The sequence below is a fragment of the Microtus oregoni genome, unplaced genomic scaffold (genome assembly GCF_018167655.1).
Source record: "Microtus oregoni isolate MIOR12 unplaced genomic scaffold, Mior012 000004F_ref0000308, whole genome shotgun sequence".
NCBI classification, from domain to species: domain Eukaryota; kingdom Metazoa; phylum Chordata; class Mammalia; order Rodentia; family Cricetidae; genus Microtus; species Microtus oregoni.
The window spans coordinates 8,077,269-8,101,827 of record NW_024543063.1 but is presented as its reverse complement, the minus strand read 5'-3'; positions in this window follow the sequence as shown (position 1 = coordinate 8,101,827).

Here is a 24,559-nt window from a genome sequence, read left to right as displayed (position 1 = left end):
TCCGATTTCTACACTGTTATTTGGTGCATAGATATTTGTATATGTGTGATGTCGCTTAAGCAGGAATGGCTCTTTCTTTTCTCTATAAAAATAACTCTGGTCCCTGGTTCATGTTTTCTGTCTAAAAGACCATGCTTTGTGTTAATTTTCAATGCCCTATTTTCATGAGTACACTATCAGAAACTTGGGCAAATACAGTTTTGTCTTTCTATAATGTCATAATTTATTCATTATCAATAAATTTAGGAAAGCTATGGCTGTTTATTGGGAGCAACAGGCCAAGCCTTGTTAGTCTTGGTTGTCTTTCCTTGTTAGTCTTGGTTGAGGCAAACACAGGTCCCATTGTTTCAATTTTATTTAATAACTTTGAGAACATATACTGCACATTGCACAGTAAATATCTACCTGCCTATCATCTATCTAGCATCTATATATCTGTCTCTTTCTATCTATCTATCTATCTATCTATCTATCTATCATCTATCTATCATGTCATACCTACTTATCTATATTTTATCTATGTTTACCTACCATCTATATCTCTATATCCATTTGTCTACCCCCTATTTATCTACCTATGTATCTATCCATCTCTAGCTACCTACCTAGCCACCCATCTTTAGGTGATAGAGTGATTAGAAAGGGTTAAAAGGACCACAGCAAACCTCAGGAGGTTTCAAAGGTGTGGCTATTTGTGGTTCATGCTGTGGTCAGGTTGCCTCTGATTCTGAGCAGCGGTGGGAAAGAGGTTTGCTTGTTTTGTTCAAGCTAAGAGAAGACAACAGATAACCTGCCAGCCACCACCCAGAGGGGAGACAGAGACTCTGGGTAAAGCGGTCGTACTTAGAGGTTCGTCAACTAACACCCAAGCACTGGCTTCTTCTTTCTCTCTGAAAGCTTGTAAAATCACTTGAGCGTCTGGTCAGTCTGGGTGCTGCTAATTTTCAGTTATGTTTGTGAAAACCTTAATACCATTGCTTTTCATAATCTAATCTGATTGAGACATGAAAACCCATTTGGGAAAGTACCTTCTGCCCTGAGCTGCTGCTGTCTCTTCGTTCTTCATTCGTACCTTCTCTCTGGGCTCACTGTTGGACCTGCTCTCCTTTGAAATGCTTCCACGTCCATTGTTTTGACTTTTATATGGTTATCCTCACAGGCTATTTCTGGCTCTTTTTTTTTTTTTTTTTGGTTTTTCAAGACAGGGTTTCTCTGTGGCTTTGGAGCCTGTCCTGGAACTAGCTCTGTAGACCAGGCTGGTCTCGAACTCACAGAGATCCGCCTGCCTCTGCCTCCCGAGTGCTGGGATTAAAGGCGTGCGCCACCACCGCCCGGCTCCTGGCTCTTTATTTTTATTTTATTCGTTATTCAATTCTCTGTGTGTGTGTGTGTGTGTGTGTGTGTGTGTGTGTGTGGTGTTTTGTTACCTGGTCTGTGGCTTATATGTGTCAGTCAGAGGACAACACTCCTGAGTTAGTTCTCTCCTCCCATCTTTTCTCGAGTTCCGGGCATTAAACTAAACTTGGGTTTTTTAGGCTTGTACAGCGAGCAATTTTACCCATTGAGTCATCTCACTGGCCCTTGGGACTCTTTATCAAGGTTTTCGTCCCCAAGAGTCTGTTTTTTTTTTATTTTGCATCAGGAACAAATCCCTACTCATTGTCATCCCCGTGGCATTTTGTTTACCAACTACAGTTCTTTTAGCCCCCACGGTCAAGATCTTATATTGTGCTGTTCAATCCTGAACCAAGGGCTTCGCATGCGCTAAGCCAGTATTGTACCACTAAACCACACCCTCCACCCCACATATTACAGCCACAGTCCTACGTAAGTACTGATGAACAGAAAGAGGAACTTGCCTTCAAATATCTGCCTTTTCATTACTAAAATGCATCTGGACTTCCTCATGGCATAATCCCCATGAGTCAGCTTCCTTAGTGGGTTTCTTACTTAACTCAATTCCCTTAGCGCACCTGAGAAGGGTGTTCCCGTTGGTAACATGACCAGATAGTCCCTTTCCACTGGCATCCCCACTGCTACAGCTGATTTGTGACTGTAGGGTGCTGAGTGCCGTGTCTTAAACTTCATCTTTAAAGTGTTGTTTCCCAGATTGTATTTCTGCTGTAGCTATTTTTACTTCTATTTGTGTCTGCACAGACAGGAACACTGTAATGTAGACTGTGAAATCCAAATGAGCTCAGCAATATGTTTCTTCTTGTCCCCACAACAGAGGAGGCTGCCACTGTGCCCGATTCCCTGTTCTTCCTTTTCCGAGAAGCCAATCTTCTTGGGCTTCAGGCACGTAAAACACCCTCCCCCCATCTTCAGACCCAAGAGTTAAGGTATTTATTAGAGTCTAGGTGGACTGGCCACCTCGGCTCTGCCTCTCCCTCTTAAGGCCCTGTCTTCAGAAAGTCTGCCAAGAGGCTGCTCCTCCCCGAGATGCTCAGGACCAGGCCTACAGGGTACTATGACCCAGACCCTAGACCTGCCATGGGAGTTTCTCTTCTACTTCCCCCAAGAGTCACCCGGGAGTTGTTTCACTCTGTCTATTAAACCTGGTCATATTAGTTCGGCTGGATTTGGCTTATTGCATCGGTGGAGAAACCCACAACCGGGAATTTCCAAAAATACTTATCAATTAGGCTAAAGCCTCCATGATCCAACCTCTTCTCCAAAACCCATGAGCTGGCAGTTAAACCCCAGCATGGAAGCCCAGCAGGGACACCTCATACACAAACTGTGACTTTTTTTTCTCTGGTCGCTAAAGGATCAGGACTGCTTACAATGCAGAATATATCCAGTCTATCTCTATAGTTTTAATGGCCCAGCATAACTTAAAAGCTCAAGCTTATAGGCTCAAGACAACCTCTTAGCTCTTAATATGAACTCCTGCAAGTCTCTAAGAGACATTACATACTTCTAATGTACGAATGCACAGAATAAATGTTTCTTTTCAAAACGGAGGAATAGAGCATTAAAAAAGTGTGTGTGGGGGGGGGGAGTAGTAAGATCCAAACAAGACTGAAACCTGGCAGGGCAAACATTATCTTGTTGTGGGATGCCCCTCTGTATGCTGTAAATATGTTTTATTACCATTGGTTAATAAAGAAGCTGATTTGGCCAATAGCCAGGTGGACTAGAGCCAGGCAGCAAATCCAAGCAAAGACACAGGGAGAAAGAAGGTGGAGTCTGAGAGATGCCAACAGACACTGGGGAAGGAAGATGTGAGGTAACAAGCCATGAGCCTCGTGGTAAAACATAGAAATAGAAATGGGTTTATTTAAATTGTAAGGCTTAATTAATAATAAACCTGGGTCATCGGCCAAACTTTTATAATTAATATAAGCCTTAGGGTGTTTATTTGGGAACTGGGCAGAAGAAAAACCTCCAGTTACATTATCCTGTACCTCTGGGTGCACTAGCATACTGGGTTTGTGGTAGCTGAATATAGTTTGAATGTCTTGTACAACCCCACCTCTCTGACATCGCCTGTCACAGTATGATGCATGGCCTCTCTTCTGGAGCATCTTAGCCAACTTTCCATATCCCTGGCATCCCTTACTTCTCCACCCTCACAGTTCCATGCATTGCCCTCTGGGGACTGCCTATAGGCCATCTGATCCTTTCACCCCTTGCCTTCCCTCCCAGTGTTCCTTTTAAATCTCTGTGGAAATCTCCTTGGCCCTATAACTCCTGAATTCTGCATGCCTGTAAGACTGGAATCCGTGGATTTGGCAAGCTCAGCCACCAATTTAAGAAGTAGCCAGGGCTCCTTAAATCACTGTGCCATCAGCCTATTTATTTGACCGTAGTGAAACAAATCCTAGAAAAGCCTAGGGATGGTGCCGCCCACCATGGGCCAAGCCTTCCACCTACATCAGTCACCAATGAAGACAATTCCTCACAAGCAAAGCTACAGGCCAGTCTGATGTAGACAATTCTCCCCCTGAGGTTCCTTCTTCTCCCATCGCTCTAGGTTGTGTCAGGTTGACAATAAAAACAAACCATGACAATAAGATCCATCCTTCCAGTGCCTGTGGGTGGCTTGCTTTCACTAACCGGGCCCCACCTCCTACTTTTGAACTCACATTATGACTCCATCAGGGAATTAGTCCATTGAGTGTATCAGAGCCCTCAGAATCCAGTCACTTCCCCCAGTCATTAGCTGTCTGACAAGCCCTTAATGCAGAACACCTCAAACCCCAACCACAACATCACTCATCTTTGTTGGAGGGAGGGAGAGAAAAAGACAGAGTTTCTTTTATATAGGAGCAACAATCAAGGCCATCTTGCCAAAGAATTAAGAAACAGAGACAAGAGGAAAAATTGGCTTTTCCATCCTGTTTTACAAAGAGAAGGATAGCAGTAAAAGAAGTGGTGTAAGGGCTCGGGTTTCATTAAGAACGCACTGAGTGTGTTTCTGAGTTTGGCTGGCATGGACATGATTAAGGCTGGAGCCGATGGCGTGGGTTTGGAGGGCAGAGAAGATGTCGGCATTTCTGAGGGAGGGCTGGAGCCAAGGACAGAACGGGAAGGATTCATCCTGGCCATGAGGTAACACTATGACTTGAGAGCTGTGTGATCCCCAGCCTGGACGGCTGCCTGCGATTTCTCTGTGGCTTCCTGTGAGTCAGGAGACGGTCAGAGGAGGACTAAGGCAGGAGAGGGTGACTAAGCAAGCTGCCCTCTGAGTTTGGGAGCCGCAGCTGTGTGCGTCCGAGCTCTACTGCCAATCAGTTTGCTTGTCTTTGGGCAACTTGTTTAGACTTTGTGGCCCTTTGTTTTATCATCTGTAGAGGGGTCACATAACCCATGTGCCACAGGTCAAGGATTCCAGTGACATAAGATGACATATGGAATTCCTAGCACCCAAGAGTTCACGACACTGGCTATTAATATCCTCCCTGGGTTTAGGCTATTCAGTACAGCTGGAGGTGACGGCATCCAGATGCCAACTGCATGGAAGACTAGCACGAAGGCCACCTTTCAATTATCCAGAGTCTTTGCACTGTATACTACTTCCGGATCACAAGAATCGATTCCGCCTTAATCACTCCTTCTCATTTCTCAGATCACAGACACCATCATATTTGTTTTAAAGGTACTCTGGAGAAATAAGGCAAAGAGGGAGAGACAGACTCAGAAAAATTTTCCTTACACGTTCTCCCCCTGCCCCGTTTTCTCCTTACTGAGTCTACCTGCTGACCCTGGCTGAAGCCAGGAGCAGGCAGCACTCTGGACTGGAAGCAGCTCTGTGACAAACTAGGTCCACATGTTTCCTTCACTGGACTCTTTAGAACTGGTGGAACAGTCTCATCCATCATATTCCTTAATCTTAGATCTCGAATTGTATTGCCTAGACTCAAATCTCCAGTGAGGGCCCCCTCAGTCCCAGGAGATTCAGACAAGTCAGTCAGTCTCCAGTGCTCTGGACCCAAAAGATAGGCGTAGGTGCCATGCTATCCAGGCATCGAAACTGGAAGGGAGCTTGGTCAGAGTCTCCCTGTCCACAGGTAAGGGAGAAGATGCTAGGGTCATTTCTTCTGTCTAGTTCTTCCTGTTCTAGTTCATCACCTGTCCCACGTCATCTAGGTGTCTCTATGACTCTCGCTCTTCCAACTGTCTGTCCTGATAGAACCTGAACCTTGTCTCATGACAGCGGCAAAAGTCACAGGCGTTTCCCCGACTTTGACACCCCTGCCTGCTGTCTTTATTTAAATTCCAAACATGACTTTTCTCCATTCTGCTTTTCTTTTTCCCTTTCTACCCAGCCCCCTCCCCCAATTTATTCTCCCTGCTAAATGCAGTGGCGGCTAAAAGAAGAAGCCGTATCGCCCATGTTGTGACAATGCAGCAGGCAAGCGCACTGGCTGAGTCTGAATGCAATGGGGGGGTGCCCTGGGGGAGCCCCACTGCATGTGGTACCTCAGTCTGAGACAAATGAACCTCCTAGGGACACTGGGTGGTTCTGAGATTCCAGAGCCAGGTGACAGATGTCCCCACCACTGAAGCCTCTCCACTTTGCTTGTGCATGGAACCTTCCCCAGAAACCATTTCACTGTGCAGCTCTGGGTCCCAGTGTTCCATGATCTTGATACGTTTTGTGCTTTATCACGCAACACGCCTATCTTGGTTCCCTTGGCTTTTATGGATAAGCCATTCAGTATGGAGGTAAGGGGTCAGATGCTCAGCCCTGTGGGTCTGGAAGTATTTGTGTCTAGGATGAACTAGACCGAGGGATTTGCTCCTTGTATCCTCATTCACAGGCACCTACCCCACAGGGAAGAGGAGAGGAGCCATGGGAAACCAGCATGTTGCTACAGAGAGGGTGAGGATGGCTGAATGACGAAGCCAAGCCATTCTCCTACAGTTCCCCTTCACTGCCACTTCCCACGATGCCTCACGGAAGTTTATTGATATAAATCACCTCAGGGTGCTGACAAGGGGACCTCAGAACTCTGCATTCATTCCTGTTAGCCTCTTGGAGTTCCTGCCACGGAAGTGGCCTTCCCCTCTTCAGTTCACATGTTTCTTCTTGCCATCTCTTCGGTACCAGGGTGCAGTGAGGCACACAGTACTCAGGTGCATGGCCTCACAAGAGAACACCTACTCAAATTCAGTACCCGTGAGCCTGATCTATTTCAACCCAAGAGCTGATCTCGCTGGACCCACCTCACTATGAATCTTCCCTATGGGCCCCTTCTCTTCTCATTCTGTGGAGCTCTGCACTGGCTGTCTCCCTCCCCGGGAGAGAACAGTGACCCTGGAATGGACGGTGTGTTCCCACACCAACTATGATGCCATCTCACCTACCCTCCCACGCAGCGTCCTCCTTCCTCACTGGAACCCTGAAGTTGGTCTGAAGGCGCCATGTAGGAAGTCCAACTGCCGGTGGCTACCTTATATGAAAGCAGAAAGCTTGCCCCCTATTGGCTGTGGTAGTTAGTTTTAACTGTCAACTTGACACGGTCTAGAGTTGCCTAGAAAGGAGTCTCAGTGAGGGACTGTCCAGATCAGATTGGCCTGTGCGCCACTGTGGCTGGCCCCAATCCCCAAGGGGATCTTGGATTGCGTAAGAGTGGAGAGAGGGTGAGCCGAGCACAGTATACATTCGGTCCCTGCACTGCTTCTGACTGTGGCTATGATGTGACCAGTCGGTTGCTTTGAGTTTCTGACTCCTTGCTTTCCCGGCAGTGATGAACTGTAGCCTGGAACTCCCTTCGGTTGCTTTGGTTGCAATATTTCATCACAGCAACCGGCAATGACACTAAGACCCTGGGCACGTGGCGGGGAAGGAGCCAGAGCACTTAAGGAGATAGAGCTGCCCATTCTTAGTCTCCATTGCTCAGCCCATCCTCCACCCATTCTATGTGAGACACCAGCCAGCTGAGCTCTTCCATAACCCCATCAAGAAACTGGGCGAGATGATAGCACCGTCCCTGCTTTCCCAAAAACTTTGCTACTAAGCCGATTGGTCTTCTCCCAGACACGCCTTTTAAGTGTGAGCTACTGATTTCTCCACTGACTACAGCTTCAGGACGTAGAATTGGGAGGATTCTGGTGTCTGTTCATTCTTTCAGGTCTGCGGTGGTAAATACGGTGAAACAAACATAGAACAAATAAAACTAGTATCGACAGGGGAGCATGAGTGAAGACGCTAAGTCCAGTTCCGCACTGTGGGAAGGAAAATTGGGACAACCATGTCCTTGGGGGTGGGCAAGGGCTCCAAACCACCGGGACCCTTTGGTGTCTCTGGGCAGGCCGAGGAGTTCTGACTCCTGGAGAAGATCCACCGCCATCTGCCTCTGCTGCCTGCCTCAGTTCTGCAATGCCAGTTGGAGAGAATGCAGATTTCCAAATGGGCCTGCAAATGCCCTGACTCGGAATATCGAGAGAAGGGAGGAGTGGCAGTTTAGCCCCTCTCCTCTGGAAGGGCTGGGGAGACACGGGAGTTGCTGCCTTCTGAATTCCTCCTGGATCCTTTCTTTGCGGCTGTACATGCTAATTTAAGCAAAGAGCGTTAGTGTGGGTGGGCTTGAGTTCTCCCAATAGGGCAGAGCGAAGAAACGGCAGCTGGGATTCCTCTTGGGGGGGTGGGGCATGAAAACCGTGTGCTTCAAACAACTGAGTAACTTGCCTTTGCCCCGGTTTCCTCACCTGGAAAACAGCAATAAGAATAACACGGAACTCCGTGAGGGTTCACAGAGCTGAGTTACAATCCTGGTACAGACCCGAACAGTAGTACTCGCCGGTATTTAAATAGCAACGATTTCAGTAATATTATTCCAGTTACTCAGTATTCACTTTTTGTGTTTGGGCTCTCAAACTCTGGTTCCTCATGCCGCAACCTCTCGTGTTCTGAGACTATGGGCATTACCGGTCTGGTATCACACCCGGCTACAACGGTTATTAGAGTACAAGTATTATTATTTAGAATATTAGTGGATAATAGTTGAGTATTAACTGGTTTTAAACTAAATGACTGTTTTTTTTTCTTTATTATTTCAGTGTGTGTGTGTGTGTGTGTGTGTGTGTAAGACAACACATTTGTGGAAGTCAGGGGACGACTTGTGGGTGTCAGATTTCTCCCACCATGTAAACTGTGGGGATCGAATTAAAGCCATTAGACTTGGCAGCAGACACCTTCAACTGGTGAGCTGGTCCAGTGGCTACAGTTTTCTTCCCATTCCAGCAATGCAACTTACTTTTTTAATAGAGTAAACAACGCAGAATGGGGAGGGGAAAGGGCCACCAACAGCACCAGGCGTGAGAACCTGACTGGGAGCAGCTGTGCCCCTAGACAGACAGATAAATCTGGGTGGCCTTTGAAGTCTCTCAAAGCCGAGGGCCTGGATGAGTCCCGGCTTCCCCGGAGCCTTTTCATCATGCTTAAATTGGAGTCTGCTGCAAACGCCCTTATCAGCAGCTACAAGCACACTTCCCGGCATAGCAGTTAGAAACCCAAATAAATGCTCTCATTTCCCAAACGCTCAGCTCCGGAATGTGAGCCCCTGAGACACAGTCCTTGACTCCAGTGTAACCTGGCCTTCAAGGTGTTGGCCAGAGTCACAGCACCCTGACCCTGCATCACTTCTGTTCTTGGCAACTGGCCACTGTCTCTGTGTAGACAAGGTTCCTTCCTCACACAGGAGCTGCCCTGAGAGGGCTTCACAAGTTGCGGGGCTCCGCGGGGCAGCCCATGGAGATCTTAAACCCAATGGAGTCATAGATGCTAGTAACTGTCACCACTCACACCTTTGAAACAGTTTTTGGGAAATGTGGTAAGCCTGCCGGAGAAAAGACAGAGCCCTCCGTGAATCACTTTGGCAAGCCTATCCTGATAGAAAAGTACAAGCATACATAACAGCAACAGGAGAAAAGCAAGGGTAGTTGATCGGCACAGCAGAGGGGGCTCTCACGCCACAGAGCCCTTTCTGGGGGAACTTCTGCTCCTCAAGTGACCTCCCTGTATACTCTCTGGGACCTGTTCTGGGATGAGATAGGGATGTTATTGAATCCTAATGCTGCTCAAAGCCCCATCTGGCTCTCAAGTGAGCCTGCATCCTCTTTCATCTTCATCATGCTATTTGACCCCGTTGGTCCTCTCTGGTCTCATTCTTGGTGCTGCAGTTTCTATGGGGAAAGAAAGGAATTGCGGGTTCAAGGGCCCTTCAGGGACTTCAACCATAAAAGCACATGATGTTCAGCTGTTCTAGTAATGAGATCAATGCACATGAAAACAAAGGTGAGGGGGTCAGGGACATGGCTCAAGAATAAAAGCACTTGCTATGTAATCCTGAGGACCTGAGCTCTCCCCAACATCCATTCAATAGCCTGGCATGGCAGTACCTTTCTAGTAATCCAGAGCTGGTGGGGATGAAGACAAGACACGTGAGGGGCTCACTTGCCCATCAGTCTAGCCAAAATGGTTAGTAAGTTCAGTGAGAGAACACTGTCTCAAAAATACGGCGGAAATAGAGGAAGACACCTAAGTCTACCTGGGGCCTCCAAATACACACACCTACGTGAGCTCATCCACTCACACACAAGCATGCGCACTCTTTAATTGAAAATTAAAAGGAAAGGTTTCATACACACACGCACACCAGGTGGATATTCAAAAGGCATCAGAATAAAGGGCTCATTCACACACCGCTGTGGTGAGAGCCCTGTTTTCAGACTTTTCTTTCCCACCTGCTAGTTCCCAAATAATTGACACAGAGACTTAATATTAATTATAAATTCTTGGTCAATAGCTCAGGCTTATTACTAGCGAACTCTTACATTTCAAATTAACCCATATTATTTATCAATGTTTGCCATATGACTTGATACCTTTTCTCAATATGACATGCTCATCTTGCTTGCTTCTCCCTGCATCTGCTAGCGACTCCAGACTCAGCCCTTCTTCCTCCCAGCATTCTCAGTTTGGCTCTCCTGCCTTTCCTTTTCTGTTCAGCTATTGGCAAGTCAGCTTCTTTATTAAACCAAATCACAGCGACATAGTTTGGCACAATGTAAAGGAATATTCCACAGAGCCCCACCGCCCATCCAGGAGATAACCACATCCATCTGAATTTTAACCTAGATCCTTCCACCTCGTGATCTGTCTTCCAGGACTTTACTCCAGTGACCAAGCCTCATGTATAAGGTTTGTCCATGATGGTAAGCTCTGAGAAATGTCCATTGGAAGAATGATGACCATCAGGCACAGGGTGGGGCATGATAAACAAGTGTAGGAGATGCAGCTACATGGCCAGCTACAAAAGGTATTAATATTCTGTTGATTATTACTAAGAATGGAAAAATATGATGCTACCTCAAGGGTGGGAAGGGGCTGCATGAAAATGCTGGTGGTTTCACATCCTGGAGACTCATTTTTATTCTCACAACTATATTTCTCTACATTCTCCATGTGATAAGAAAGTATGTTACTTTAATAAAAAGGAAACTCATCATGACCAAAAGTTAATTCGGGATTGAGAAAGGCCTGATCAGACATGGAGGACCTGGTGGTTGTGCAGAATGGTCCTTCTTGTTAGATGACAAGGTACTAACTACATGCAGGTTCAAGTATACAGTGCTGTCTCCAAGGTCAGGATCTATTTCCTAGAAGCTTCTATTTCTCCCTTGCCTTACCACCCTCCACCCCATGCCCTAAATCAAGCACTTACACTTACCTTGCCTTTTTTCCCTAGGGTCTGCCCAGCAGCCTGGGGGAGTAGTCCCCCCTCTGACGGCTGAGCCTGAGAACGGGCTGTTCCCGTACAGCCAGAAGAGGGCGCTGTGAGGCAGAACAGGTTTCAGACTGCCAGGTCTTCCGCCCAGGTTTTAATTTAGTCTTTTAACAAGTGCTGTCCACTGGACAACAGAGCCTAACACCCTCGCCGCTGTTGCTGCAGAGGTTACATGCAACATTTACACTTGATCAGTTTACAAGCTGTCACAGAGATCTGTGGCTACATGGGACCGTATAGAGGGAAATTATCCCTACACTGTCCTCTTAGAGAGTTCGGTCTCCAATCATGTACCCTTGCTTTGCCCAGACTCTCACCTTCCAAGACATCTTTCATCTTCTTCTTGTATGAACAGAGACCCTGTCCCTGTTTCACTCTTGCTCGTAGGGATTTAGGGCCTGTTTGTGCATGCTTGCTGGACCCTGTGCCTGCATCAATGTGACCAACAGTTTGGGCTCTGGAATATCACACAGGCTAGGGAAGAAGACTCTGGACCCCCAGATCAGGAATTACTGCCTAATACTTTGGACTTTGGACGTGGGGACAAAGCCAGATGCAGAGGGAACAGATGTGCAGGAGGAGAGATAAAAGCCACAAGTCATGTAGCAACGCCAGATGAATGGAAATAAGTTAATTTAAGTTATAAGAGCTAGTAGGACAAGCCTAAGCGATAGGCTGAGTTTTTATAACCAATAATAAGTCTCTATGTTGTTTTTTATTAGTTGGCAGTTCAAAAAATAAAACTTCTGCCTACCGAGGTGTCTCAGACACAACTAGACACAAGCAGGAGGTGGAGGACAATAGGCAGAATGATGGGAGGCCTGGTTGCTGAATTCCTTAGCCTGAAGTGCTTGAAATCACTAGCTCCTTTAGCAAGTCTCAATGTGCCACTAAACAGAAATTACACTGTCTACCTGTGAAGGGAGAAAGGGGCACACTGGGAGGCCGTTAATGGGCCCAGAGAAGGACAAGGTTACGAGACAGGAAATGCATGATCAGGCTGTGGGAACCCTCTCATCTAGCCAGGGTCAGAGGCTGAATCTCCACAGCTGGCTACTTGGCCTCTGGAGCAGGGTCTGGTGATGAAACTTAGGGGTAGAAACGTCTGGGGACCAGGTGGTCATCTGTGCATACTCAAGATACCTTATGCCAAAGACACTGTAGGCAGATCAGTGGAAGTGGGGGAAGACCCTGATGTAGCCTCCCTGCTCAGCCACTTTCCTGCCTCCCCTCCTGCCATCCCTACCTAGAGCTCAAGTGAACTCCTTCACTATCTGCATAGCCATGGTTACATTTACCGTCTTCAGCAATCACTGGAGATCATAAAGAGCCAGGAATTCTTCACGGATAGGAGGAGGATGAAGGTAGACAGCATCAAGCTGTAGGGAAAGCTCTCTGATTCACTTTGCTGCTTTGAATCGACAGCAAACCTTCTCCAGGCAGAGAATACCACATCTTCAGAGAGTATGACAAAAACTAAGACACCACAAGAATGACCATGGTGACAATCTTGGAGTTTGGATGCCATAAGTAAGAGCTGTATTTGCTCTGACGCTGCAACGGGCAAGAGAAAGGCGAGCTTCAATGACAGCATAGAGACAGGAGAATGATCTCTTCTGGAGTCTTTTAGAGAAAAGTACAGGTGCCTGACCACCTCTCAGGGCTTACATCCAAACCCAAGGTTCTCTTTCAACGTTATAGGTGAAAGATACTGGGGGAGGAAGGCTGGACTGTTACTTCAAACTCTTTGAGATCGTTGTAGATTAACACGGTGTTGTAAGAAAAAGCAGAGAGGTCCCTGTGCCTCACACCTGGCTTCCTCCAATAATAATGGGTCATACAGTTGTTTAACTTCACCTCCGGGAAACAGGTGCTGATATAATGGTTCTGTGTTTGAACAACTGAAGATCGCTTATTGAAATACAGAAAATACCAGACACCTGTATGAGAGATCTAAGGCACCTGCTCAGTAGAGATACTGAGATGGATTATTGGAAGGAGCTTATCAGAAAAATTAGCACTACGGACAGACAGACGACAACATATCGGGGACTCTGAAAAGTGTCAAGGCCCCATCCCCAGGATAGACTGTCTGGTTGTGCTTCTTTAGAGAGGAATTAGGAGCCCATGAGTCAGGAGCAGGCTGGAGGTAGGGGGTTGAAGGTGGGAGGTTGGTGGTTCTCTTCTTATAGCTCTGGGGAAGGGGGCTGGTTTCATAGCAGGGGGTTTGTAGCTAGGCTCTCTGATCTCCAGGCAAGAGGTGAGGAAGGAGTAAGAAGCAGGATGTGTGGCCACCAATACCTCCTTTTATATAGACTTACTTCCCAAGGTGAGAAATCTAGGCGCCTGGAAATGTGTGATCTGGGGACTCACAATGTCTAAGTTGGGTGTAGGTACACTGATGAAGGTATTGTGGCCTGAGCAACAGTCCGCTCTGGATTCTAAAATCACATTCTAAATTACATATCTTGAAAAAAATCCAAAGTTAAATAAGCTTATCTTATGACAGTTAAATGGAGAGAAAATATCTAGCAAAGAGTTCACATCCCATCCATGTAATGAGCATGTTCACACATATGTGGTACTACAAGCCTGTAACCCCTGCCCTTGAAGGCTGAGGGTAGAGGATCAGGAGCTCCAGGCCAGCCTTGGCTACTGTTGTGACTAAACTTTCCCTGGAGAGACACAGTACGCATGTCTACTCACCCTAATTGGAATCACATGACACACCAAAGTACGAACACCACCAAAGTCCAACTTGGTGAACTAATGAGTTTTATTGGGGGTATTTACAGGAGTATGGGTGAAAGGTATTTGTAGTGTTTTCCTCTTTTGGCTTTGGGGGGCACCACACAACTCCCAAATAAATCACACACAGAGGCTTATTCTTACTTATAAATGTCCAGCCTTAGCTTGGCTTGTTTCTTTCCAGCTCTTCTAGTTTAGATTATCCCGACTACCTTTAGATTCTGGGCTTCTTCCCTTTCTTACATCTGTATATCTGACTTCCACTCCTACTTCTGGGTGGATGGGTGGCTGGTCCCTGATGGCCTCCTCCCCTTGTTCTCTCATTGCTTCTCCTTTATCCTCTCTGCCTGCCAGTCCTGCCTATTCTTGCTTCTGCCTTGCTATTGGCCATTCAGCTTTCATTAGGACTTTTCAGGTGTTTTAGACAGGCAAAGAATCACAGCTTCACAGAGTTAAACAAATGTAGCATTTTAAAAAAGTAACACATCTTAAAATAATATTCCCCAGCAGAAGGGTTACCTACAGGAGCAGAAATGAGTCAAAGACAGCTACATCACCAAAGCCTCCCCCAGCATGGGTAATAGCTCATAAAGCTGGGAACCTGGAGCACACTGCACAGCCTGCAGGTGTTAGGGTCTGCAGGTTACTCCACAAAGACCACCACTCACACATGCAATCCACAAGAGTGTTTGATTCTTGAAAGCAAATTCCAACATGCAGGGGTCAGGCACACAAAATGGCAGGTACCCCGAGAGAGAAGTTCATAGGCTCCCTTTATACACTGCTAGTGAGATTCTAGTTAGGTCATCTCTAGCAATCAGGATTGTCTAAGCAAGCAACGGTTATATTGGTTTAACTTTGATTGTATGTGGCACCCTTGGACATGTCAGGGCAAGCCTGGACATGTATTAAAAAAGGGGTGGGAGTTGCTTTCAGAATCTGCCTTTTTCTAATTGACTGGCTCTTGCCTGCCAAGACAGGCAGACTGCGGGGCTTGGGAGCAGGCCTGGGAGGAGATCGCAGTCCTGGCCTCACTGGAGAATGGCAAAGTGGCAAACCAGAAGTGAAGCTGGTGGCCTGTACCAAATGATGAGGCTAAGGCAGGCAGAACACTGGCCAGGGTCCAGCTCCCAGCTCTGTGCCCACACTCACCTAGGGTAGCCTGCTTCACCCATGGCTTGGCACTGGCTCTGCCACACAGCCTGTGCTTTGGTGTCTATGCTGCTGGCCATCTCACAGGCAGCTCAACAGGTTGGAGTGTTCTTTCCACATGACTCAGTTTATCTAAACCTCTTCTAGGCAGCTCAGACAATTGATTTCTGCTTCTTCCAGGCAACTGATCTGAGTTCAGAGTCTTTCGGTAGCTCAGCTTCCTTTTGTCTGAAAGGGGCTTTCTTTTTTTCTTGTTTACTCTGGTAGAGAGGAGTCTAACGAATCTAGTCAGTTTTAGGAACTTCCTGAAGCAATTTTGACTTGCTTAACTTCCTGCTTAAGGAGCTTCCCAGCTGGATAGTGATGTGGGAGTGTCGTATATCAATCTGTTGATTTCATTGGTTAAGCAATAAAGAAACTGCTTGGCCCTCATAGGTTAAAACATAGGTGGGAGGAGTAAACAGAACAGAATGCTGGGAGAAAGAAGCTGAGTCAGGGAGTCGCCATGATTCTCCCACTCCAGGCAGACGCAGGTTAAGATCATTCCTGGTAAGCCAGCTCATGGGCTACACAGATTATAAGAAATGGGCTAGTCCAGGTGCGAGAGTTAGCCTAGAAAAGGCTAGATATAATGGGCCAAGCGGTGTTTAAAAGAATACAGTTTCCACGTAATTATTTCGGGTAAAGCTAGCCATGTGGGCTGCCGGGTGCCGGGGATGCAGCCCAGCCGCTCGTATTACAACAGAGTGGCGCCCAACGTGGGGCGCCAAATGTAGCAGCATAAATAAATGCAGGCAGATATATTAAAAAATATATACAGCTTTAATGGTTAAATAAACTTACAGAACCAAGGTTCCCGTGTAGCACAGGAGGCAGGAAAAAGAGACCGCACAGGCTCCGTGCCCGATTTATCAGTCAACATTCGCCCGAGGCAAACCCGCCCCTAAGGGGCTGGCTTAACCCTACAGGATAGAATGTTTCAGTCTCAGAAAAGAACTGTTACACAAGAACTCCACAGGAAGTATATGCCTGGCTGGGGCTAGTGGCTATGTGAACAACAACAAAACCAATGAATAAATAAATAAAATTAAGCAAACAAAACTCATGGCCTTTCTTGAGTCTGTTTTGATGGCTTATAGAATTACAACTAAAAATTACCACAAGATAGAAATGTCTAGGCATTTGTGAGGGTGTTAGATGAACGTACTAGCTAAGATAGGCTTTTGTCAGGAATTATTGTTGTCTTCATTACTTTTCATTTGCTGTGATAAAACACCATGACCAATTTATAAAAGATGGTATTTAATTTGGGACTCATGATTCCAGAGAGTTTATGACCATCATGGTGGGGAGTGAAGGGACACGAACTTGTGGTTCTGGCAGGCCTTGCCCTTCTCCCATTCACTCTGCCTTGCTAAATACCATTAGATTACATCCCTGTAGCTAGCCACTCAGGTCTATTCCGTTATTTGGCCATTTCTTCCTCCTGAGGGTGACTACCAAAGTCCAGCTCTCCAAGTATTGAAGTCTGGCTATCAGAAGCTCCCTTTGGTTCACCTAATTAACATGTCCAAGTAAAATTAACACCTCATAGTCCTAATGCGGAGTTTCCCCCTTTACCTTTATAAACCGCCATTTGCCCATGGGCCACGTCTGTCTCCTCTCTGTGCAGAAGCAGTCCTTTGTCTCTCCATGACATATACCCCAGCCCCCTTTCCCTGGTCCCCTTCCTCTTCCTTTTCCCTATCTGCTTTACTACCACATCCTAACCCATTCTGACACCGACCTCTCCTTTTCTTCTTAAACGTACACCCGAAAGGTCCTTGGCTCCTGTTTTTCTGCCAGTCAGAAAACAGCCACTTTAACTTTTCTTCCCTGCTTAATAAAGGATGTGTGGGTGTGGTTTATGTCTAATCGGGGGTCTGGGAGGGAGCCCCTACTGTGTGGTAGTCCCCTTCAGGGAGTATGGCAGCACACAGGCCAGCAAGGCTCTGGAGCAATAGCTGAGAGTTACTTCTGATCCACAAGAGGCAGCTTACATCTGACCCACAAGTACAAGGCAAAGAGAGCTAACTGGGAAAGGCAGAGACTTTGGAAACATTAAAATCCATTCCCAGTGTCAAACCTCCTCCAACAAGGCCACACCTCCTAATCCTTCACAAATGGTTCTGCCAACTGGGAATAAAGGATTCAAATATATAAGACTATGGGGACCATTCTCACTCAAACCACCACAGAGGTACCTTGTGTGTGTGTGTGTGTGTGTGTGTGTGTGTGTGTGTGTGTGTGTCCCAGTCTGTTTACATGTATGTGTATTCATGTGTGAGCATGACAAGGCTCCCTGTGGACATCAGAGGACAACCTTGGGTATCTGTCTCCACTTTCTATCTTGTTTTAGGGAAGGTCTCTTGTCACTGCTGTGTATGCCTGGCTAGCTGGCCCACAATACATAGAAGTACTGCACTTTTGTGTCTCTGTGTCCAGTGCTTCTGTGGATTCTGGGGATCTAAACTGCCATCACCTAACTTGTACATAGACTACTTTATCCACTAAGCCGTCTACCCAGCCCTGACATGGCCTTTCTCATACCCTCCACCATTTTCTCACTGGCTCCTGCCAACACTGGATTATAAATTTCTTATGTCTTTATATCAATTTGTTCATCTAATAAATATTTATATAGAACCATGAGCCAGTTAGTTTTCTGGCTGTTGGGAAAGCAGGCGGGAACAGAAAAGTCTCCTGGGGAGGCAGCATTCAAATCTGCCCCTCCCGCTTCATTTCATTTCATCATAATTGCTCCTGTTTGAGAGCCTTTCCTCCCAGGAGGGCGCTGCAGACATTCCAGAGGCATCCTCCTGCAGCGGGTTCTCTGTGTGTCCCGTCAAATCCTTCCAGACATCTCTGATCCATGCTCGGTGCCCTCCCCACATGTCTGTCATTTTGCCTGCTTCTGTCCAGGAGCCATTCTAGCCTTTTGTTGCCTGGGGTCCACCCCCATCTCCCCACCCATTTCTTTCTTCTCCCATCTTCTTTTCACTCCACAATTGACTCTGGCTCCCTGACCCTGTATGTGGCATGCTTTGAAAGAGTCCTCCTCTGACTTTCCTGCCTGCAAAACCCCTGCTCATTAACCTTTTAGTCTAAACCCGAGCTCTGTCAAATGGAATAGAGAAAAATCTCACTTAGCAGAGACTTCATGTACTGGGAGACAACCGAATGACTATGTATCGATCCGTTTAATGTGCGCTTGCTTTCTTTGCTAGAGCAGACCTGTCTATTTCAGTATTGTTTGCATCTTAATACACATTGTACCATTATAATGTGCCAGCCGTTATCCTTCAGGGAGGGGCCAGAGAAGGTACTGAGTAGTGTCTGCATGTTTTATTAATATTTTTTGGCTCAAATAATAGTCATTTGAATGAAACTGTTTCAATTTTAAAAGACTAAAAAGGAGAGAACACCAAAATGTAGCCACTTTTTAGACTGAGCTTATTGTCACTATTTTTCTCACTAACACACACACACACACACACACACACACACACACACTTTGTAAACCCATGTGGGTTTTTCCCACTTAAAATATATCAAAATGAATTAAGCAATAACACAAGTTATTGCATTAATTTCCAGCAAGGTCCTGAGACTTGACTCTCCCATATGGAATATGAACGTGCGGCAGACTCCGCTCTCCTCAGCTGGCCACTGTGGATGCCGCACCAGTCACTACATCAAAGGCAGAGGTCGTTTCCCTTCCCTTCCTTTGACTCTTGTCAGAGCCTGTGCTGTAGGCCCTGTGTTTCACCTTTCTGCGTTTGCTGAAAATTTTTTTGCTTGTTACTTAATGAGATGCCATTGACTTTTTCTTTATTGTGCCCTATGGACAATCAGTTGTTTAAATCCTTTCTTGAGCATATGATCTTTCCTATTTACTGAAGAACTGACTATCTGTGGGGTGTGTGTGTGTGTGTGTGTGTGTGTGTGTGTGTGTATGTGCGCCTGCGCATTTGTATACAGACCCATGTACCTTTCTCATTTTAATGCCTTCTCTTGGTTTCAAACTAAGAATGTCTTTATTTCAGCTGGAGATCAGGAGTTCTCTTTCTCTCTCTCCTCTCTTCTCTCTGTTTCAGAATATTCCTTTACACTGTGTGAAGATTTGTCGCTGTGATTGGTTTAATACAGAGCTGAGTGGCCATTAGCTAGGCAGGAAGAGGTGGGACTTCTGGGGACAGAGGCTTCTGGGAAGGAGAAAGGCAGAGTCACCAGCCGGATGCCGAGGGAGCAAGACATGCAGGAGAAGAGATGAATCTAGGTGTGTGTGTGGGGGGGGGGCACCAGAGGACACAGACAGAGAACAGGAGGTGCAAGGTAGAAGAGAGGTAAAAAGCCATGAGGAAAAGTGTGAATTAGTATAATGGGTTAAATTAAGTTATAGGAGCTAGTGGGACAAGCCTAAGCTATAGGCTGGGATTTTGTAATTAATAATTAATTAATTAATAGTTAAGCCTCTGTGTCATTTTTTGTGAGCTGGTGGCCCAAAGAAAAATCCATCAATACCTCTCCTCTTCTCTCCTCTCTTTTCCTCACCTTCTTAAAACAAACAAATAAAATTTTTTTCTTTTTTTTTTTTTTTAAGACGAATTGACCTACGGTCCTTTCCTGGAAAGATGATGACTCTGGTCCCCAGTTGTCTCCGCTCTTTCTAGTCTCTGTTACACTGTAGGCTTGAGGGTAACAGCAGACACACTCCATCCTAAACATCTCCTGTCTTTGAAACAGAAAAATGAGAGCTTGTTTTTAACATTTATTTATAAGGGAGGGGTTCCCAGGGTTCAGGTGTTAAAGCTGGTGAACAACCAGTTAGAGTCAGGCCCTGTGTGTCCTAAGTACAGCCCTCGGGTCCCCCAGCAAGGCCTGTACCCACTGAGCTATCTTGAAGCATCTTCTGGGGTCTTGGATGCATAAGATTTCCCGCACATTCTGGATCTAGCAAACTATTGGCCCCTAGGTCCCTTCTTCTAATAGATGAAGTACGGAAGGTTTTCGTGCATTCTCCTTGGAGATTAGCTCTGAGCTCCGACTCCTGAAAGCCTGTTGATCACGTTGTCCTGAACAGCCACGGCATGTTTGACTCTTTCCCTAACATCAGAATGGCTTGAATAACAAATCTGCAAGCACCCTGGGTTTCGTTTGCTGTGTTTGCCCGTGCAGTCTCAATTTCCCCTGATGGCTGACCATGGGCAATCACAGATCCTTTTATTCTAATCTTCATTACTAATATTAACTCTGGGGTCACATGGAATGGCTTACACAGTAATGGTATCTATTAATATGTATATGTGTAGGTTATAGAATGGGTACTAAAGGGTTAAAGGGGCCCTCAGAGTTCAATGGAGCTTCACTGGAGACAGAGGTAAGGCAGAGACAAAGAGTCACTGAGGGTGGGTAGATGAGATATTAATGAGCCCAGCTGGAGATCTGCCGAGGGGTGGAGAGAGCTGAACTCAGAATGAAAGGTCTCAGGGTTCAACCGAGCCCAGGGAGCTAAGACCCAGTGGTGTGCATAGGACCATATAATTTAAGCACAGGACCGGGCGCTGACACTCTGGAGACAGCAGGGAGTTCTCCGCTTACAGACCAGTTGGCTCACACTCCCAGTGATCAGATGGCAGGGTGGTAGGCTGGCTCGTTATCCTGTTTATAGGGTCCTGGTAAGGATGCTGTGCCCTTTGTCATCTGGTGTGCCTGGTCACTTAATACTTGGCTTTTCTGAAATGGTTTTTAATACACCCGTGTTTTTATATGTGCCTAACCCAGTTTAATAAGTTTCTAGGCAGTGCCTCTTTTACTTATGGATAAAGTTTTTCAACAGCCTATACTCCCACGTACGTGAAGAGGTGCAGGGTCATCCTGCCTTGGCATCTGCAGTCACAGATAGAATCAAAAGCTGCCTCTGGATTGGATTCATTTAGGGCAAGGCAGCTTGAAGCCACTGTTTTACACCATACAGGATAACTTAGAGCAGGGCACAGCCTGCTGTCTTTCTCATATAGAGGAATTCTGCCCATGGAAATGGGGCTAGGTGGGGGTTACTCTTTAACCTATCTCCTTTCCCTCCACGGCTTTGTCGTGGAAATGGTCGCAGAAGCTGTTTAGCTCCAGCCATCACTTTGTGCCCTTTCTCATGCGTTTGTCTGGGCAGTGCTCTGTGCCAGCCGTCCTGGGACACACACCTGGCTGCTGACTCTGATTGCTGGTATTTGATGCCAGCCATCAAGGGCCTGCCATGGTGAACAGAGTCAAAGTCAGAACCCCCGCTGGAATATCCTCCCCTGCAATTGATGACCAGATCCCTATCGGCCTCGTGCCCCTCCCTCTTTCTCTTCCTTTCGACTGATGCTGTAGCTGTCTGAGCAGGACACAGCCACCAAATGTGCTCCCTCAGCACGAAATGACTATCCCTTCCTCTAGTCGCCTAGCCAACTATTTCTCGGGCTCCACACTTTGTTGTCTCACTTAGGAGGCTCTGCCTGGGCTGTGCCTGCACAGAGGTGTTCCTCTCTGTCTTCTGAGATCATCATCGCATAGGCTGGGTCCCTGCCCATCTCTTGTGAGCTCAGGAGCCTGAGACCATTCTCTGTGCCCAGTGCACTGCCTAAAACAAGGACGACAAGGAGGGAACTCAAACCCTATCTCATTTCGCTGACTCTGGGTTCCCAGAATGTGCCTCTCTGGTCCTAGCCTCTGCCTCTGCACAAGTGCCCAGCTTCTTCTACACTTAAGTGTGAACTTTTTCAAACATCTTTTATTCACTGAATAAACATGAGCCATGTGCTTATGATAAAGTCTGAGCATTGACAGCTTTGACCTAACCACACATAGGTGTGTGCACACGCTCACACACAGGCATACACACCACACACACACACACACACACACCACTCACACACACATAGGCACCCACACATACATGGACACACCTGTGGGCTTGGGGAAAGTTACACTCTATATTAATCAGGGTTCTCTAGAAGAACAGAGCCAACAAAATGAATATGTATTAAAGAGGTATTTATTAGGTTGATTTACACAGCAGGGGTGGGACTTTCCAACGATGGCTGTCTGGAGAAGTAGTTCTCTCAGTCCAGGAGGCTGGATGCCTCAACAGTCCCAATCTGCCACCCAGGGCCTGAAGGATTCCTGGCCAGCCACCAGTTGTCTGTCTACCTCGAAAGGCTGAAGAAGCTGGAGTCTGAAGCCAGCAAGGTGGTGGTGGTGGCAGCGGTGGAGGCGGCAGTAGCAACAGCAGCACTACCAGGGATGAACTTACCAGCACCATGCATAGGCAAGCAGGCAGAAAGCAAAGGCATTGTCATCAGACCTTCTTATGTCTAGGCTTCGGGAAGAATGTGCCACCAACTTTCAGGATGAGTCTTTCTAGTTCAATTAAACCTCTCCTAGGAGTGGCCAATCCCATAGATTCCAGATCCAGTCAAGTTGGCAGCCAGGAGTTCCCGCACTCCTTGATGGTGTGCCAGAAATAGCACTGTGTTTTGGAGTATGAAGGCCATGCCCTTGACCTCCGCTTTGCAGAGGCTGCACACAGATGCACCGGTATTGTCATCAGTATGCAAAACCTTACTCCAGGGTCTCAGAGGACACAAGCCACTGTCATCAGAGACAACAAAGTATGTTCATCTCTAAGTAGGGCTCCCTTGAGAGTTATCCATCCTTGCCCCTGCACCTACACACTGGCCTACTTCCTCTCTCACGGGAAGTTTAACAAAAACCCAGACTTTAATGTTTAGTTGATAAATTGCTCCAACTAGCATTTACAGAGGAGTTTTCCATCTCCTTTCCCTGGTCCCTACCCCAGGCCCTGCATCTTGGCCCGCCCTTTGTGGGTGGAGTCTGTGGAGGACCATGTCTACCAATCATGTGGTGCTTCCTTATGCCTTCCTGAGTCTGATGTAGACATTGCCCTATAGCGGCTAGCTTGCAAATCTCTGGAGAGAGGGGCCCTTCCACAACCAAAAGGGTAAAGATAATCACCACTACGTTTTTCTCCAGGCCCACACAAAGATAGAAACAAACAGACCAGCCAAGAGGCCAGAGAAGCAAACAGATCCACAAGGAGCTCCAAGAGCCTCTGATGTGCGTGGCTCAGACAAACAGAGCAGATGAGCGGGGTGGTCAGCGCGATCTTGGCCTTTAATCTCTGCTTTGATTTACCAAATCCTGCTAATCTCCCAGGATCAGCTAGGAGGCTTGTGTAAATCATTGATTTAGAGACTCTGGGCAGGAAGATATTTGGCATTCAGAGGCGATTTCATCAAAAGCTACCACAGACTCATAAAACAATTACAGTGTCAAAAAAGGAAAAAAAAAACAAACTTGGGAAGGGTTGGGGTTGTAACTCAGGCTCCCAGCACTGGTATAGCATGTGCAAGGCTCTGGGTTCGATCCCCAGTATGCCTGCCTCAAACAAAAAAGATTTGAAGACGCTATGTCAGACTTTCTGGTACCAACGAGGCCTTTGAGGCTGCTCAGACGATGCCAGGAACACCCCGTTCCTCTACCCGGAGATTAAGATCCAGGTTTCCTGATCTGCAGGTTGTATCTAGGACAATATATGCAAGATATGTTGTTAAGCAAAAATAAAATATGTTGTAGACAATACATTTAGTTCGTCAAGTTTCCCTCTCTGCGGTGTGTCTGCAAATCAAAGTTCATTATCAGGGAGTGATGTTGAAGTCTTCAAGAATCCTTTTGTCTTTAAAAACGAAACAGAGCCAGGCAGTGGTGGTGCCTGGCCTTTTAATCCCAGCACTCAGGAGGCAGAGGCAGGTGGATCTCTGTGAGCTCAAGGTCAGCCTGGTCTACAAAGTGAATTCCAGGACAGCCAGAGATACAAAGAGAAACCGTGCCTCGAAAAACCAAAAAGAAAAAACAAAACAAACAAACAAACAAAATACCAGAAAACTTGTAGATGTCTTTTAAATAATAAAAAAAAAAGTATCTGAGCTGGAGGGCTCAGTGGTTAAGAACACTTGCTATTCTTGCAAAGGATCTAGGTTCATGGTGGCTCATAACCATCTATAACTCCAGTTCTAGGACAACTAACCCTTCTGTCCTTGTGGGCCCTAGACATGCACATGGTACATATATTCAGGCAAAATACATATAAAATAAAAATAAATCTTTACAGAAAAGATAATAATATCTAAACAAGTGAACTTTCTATTTCTAAAACAAAGATTTATTTGTTCGTGTGTGTGTGTGTGTGTGTGTGTGTGGTTGTACAAGACAATGCACACACACGGAGGCCAGAGAGGTGTCTGGTGTCTCTTTCACTCTCTGCCCATGCCGTTTGCGGCAGGCTCTGTCTCTGAACCTGAGTCTTGTGTTTTCTCATT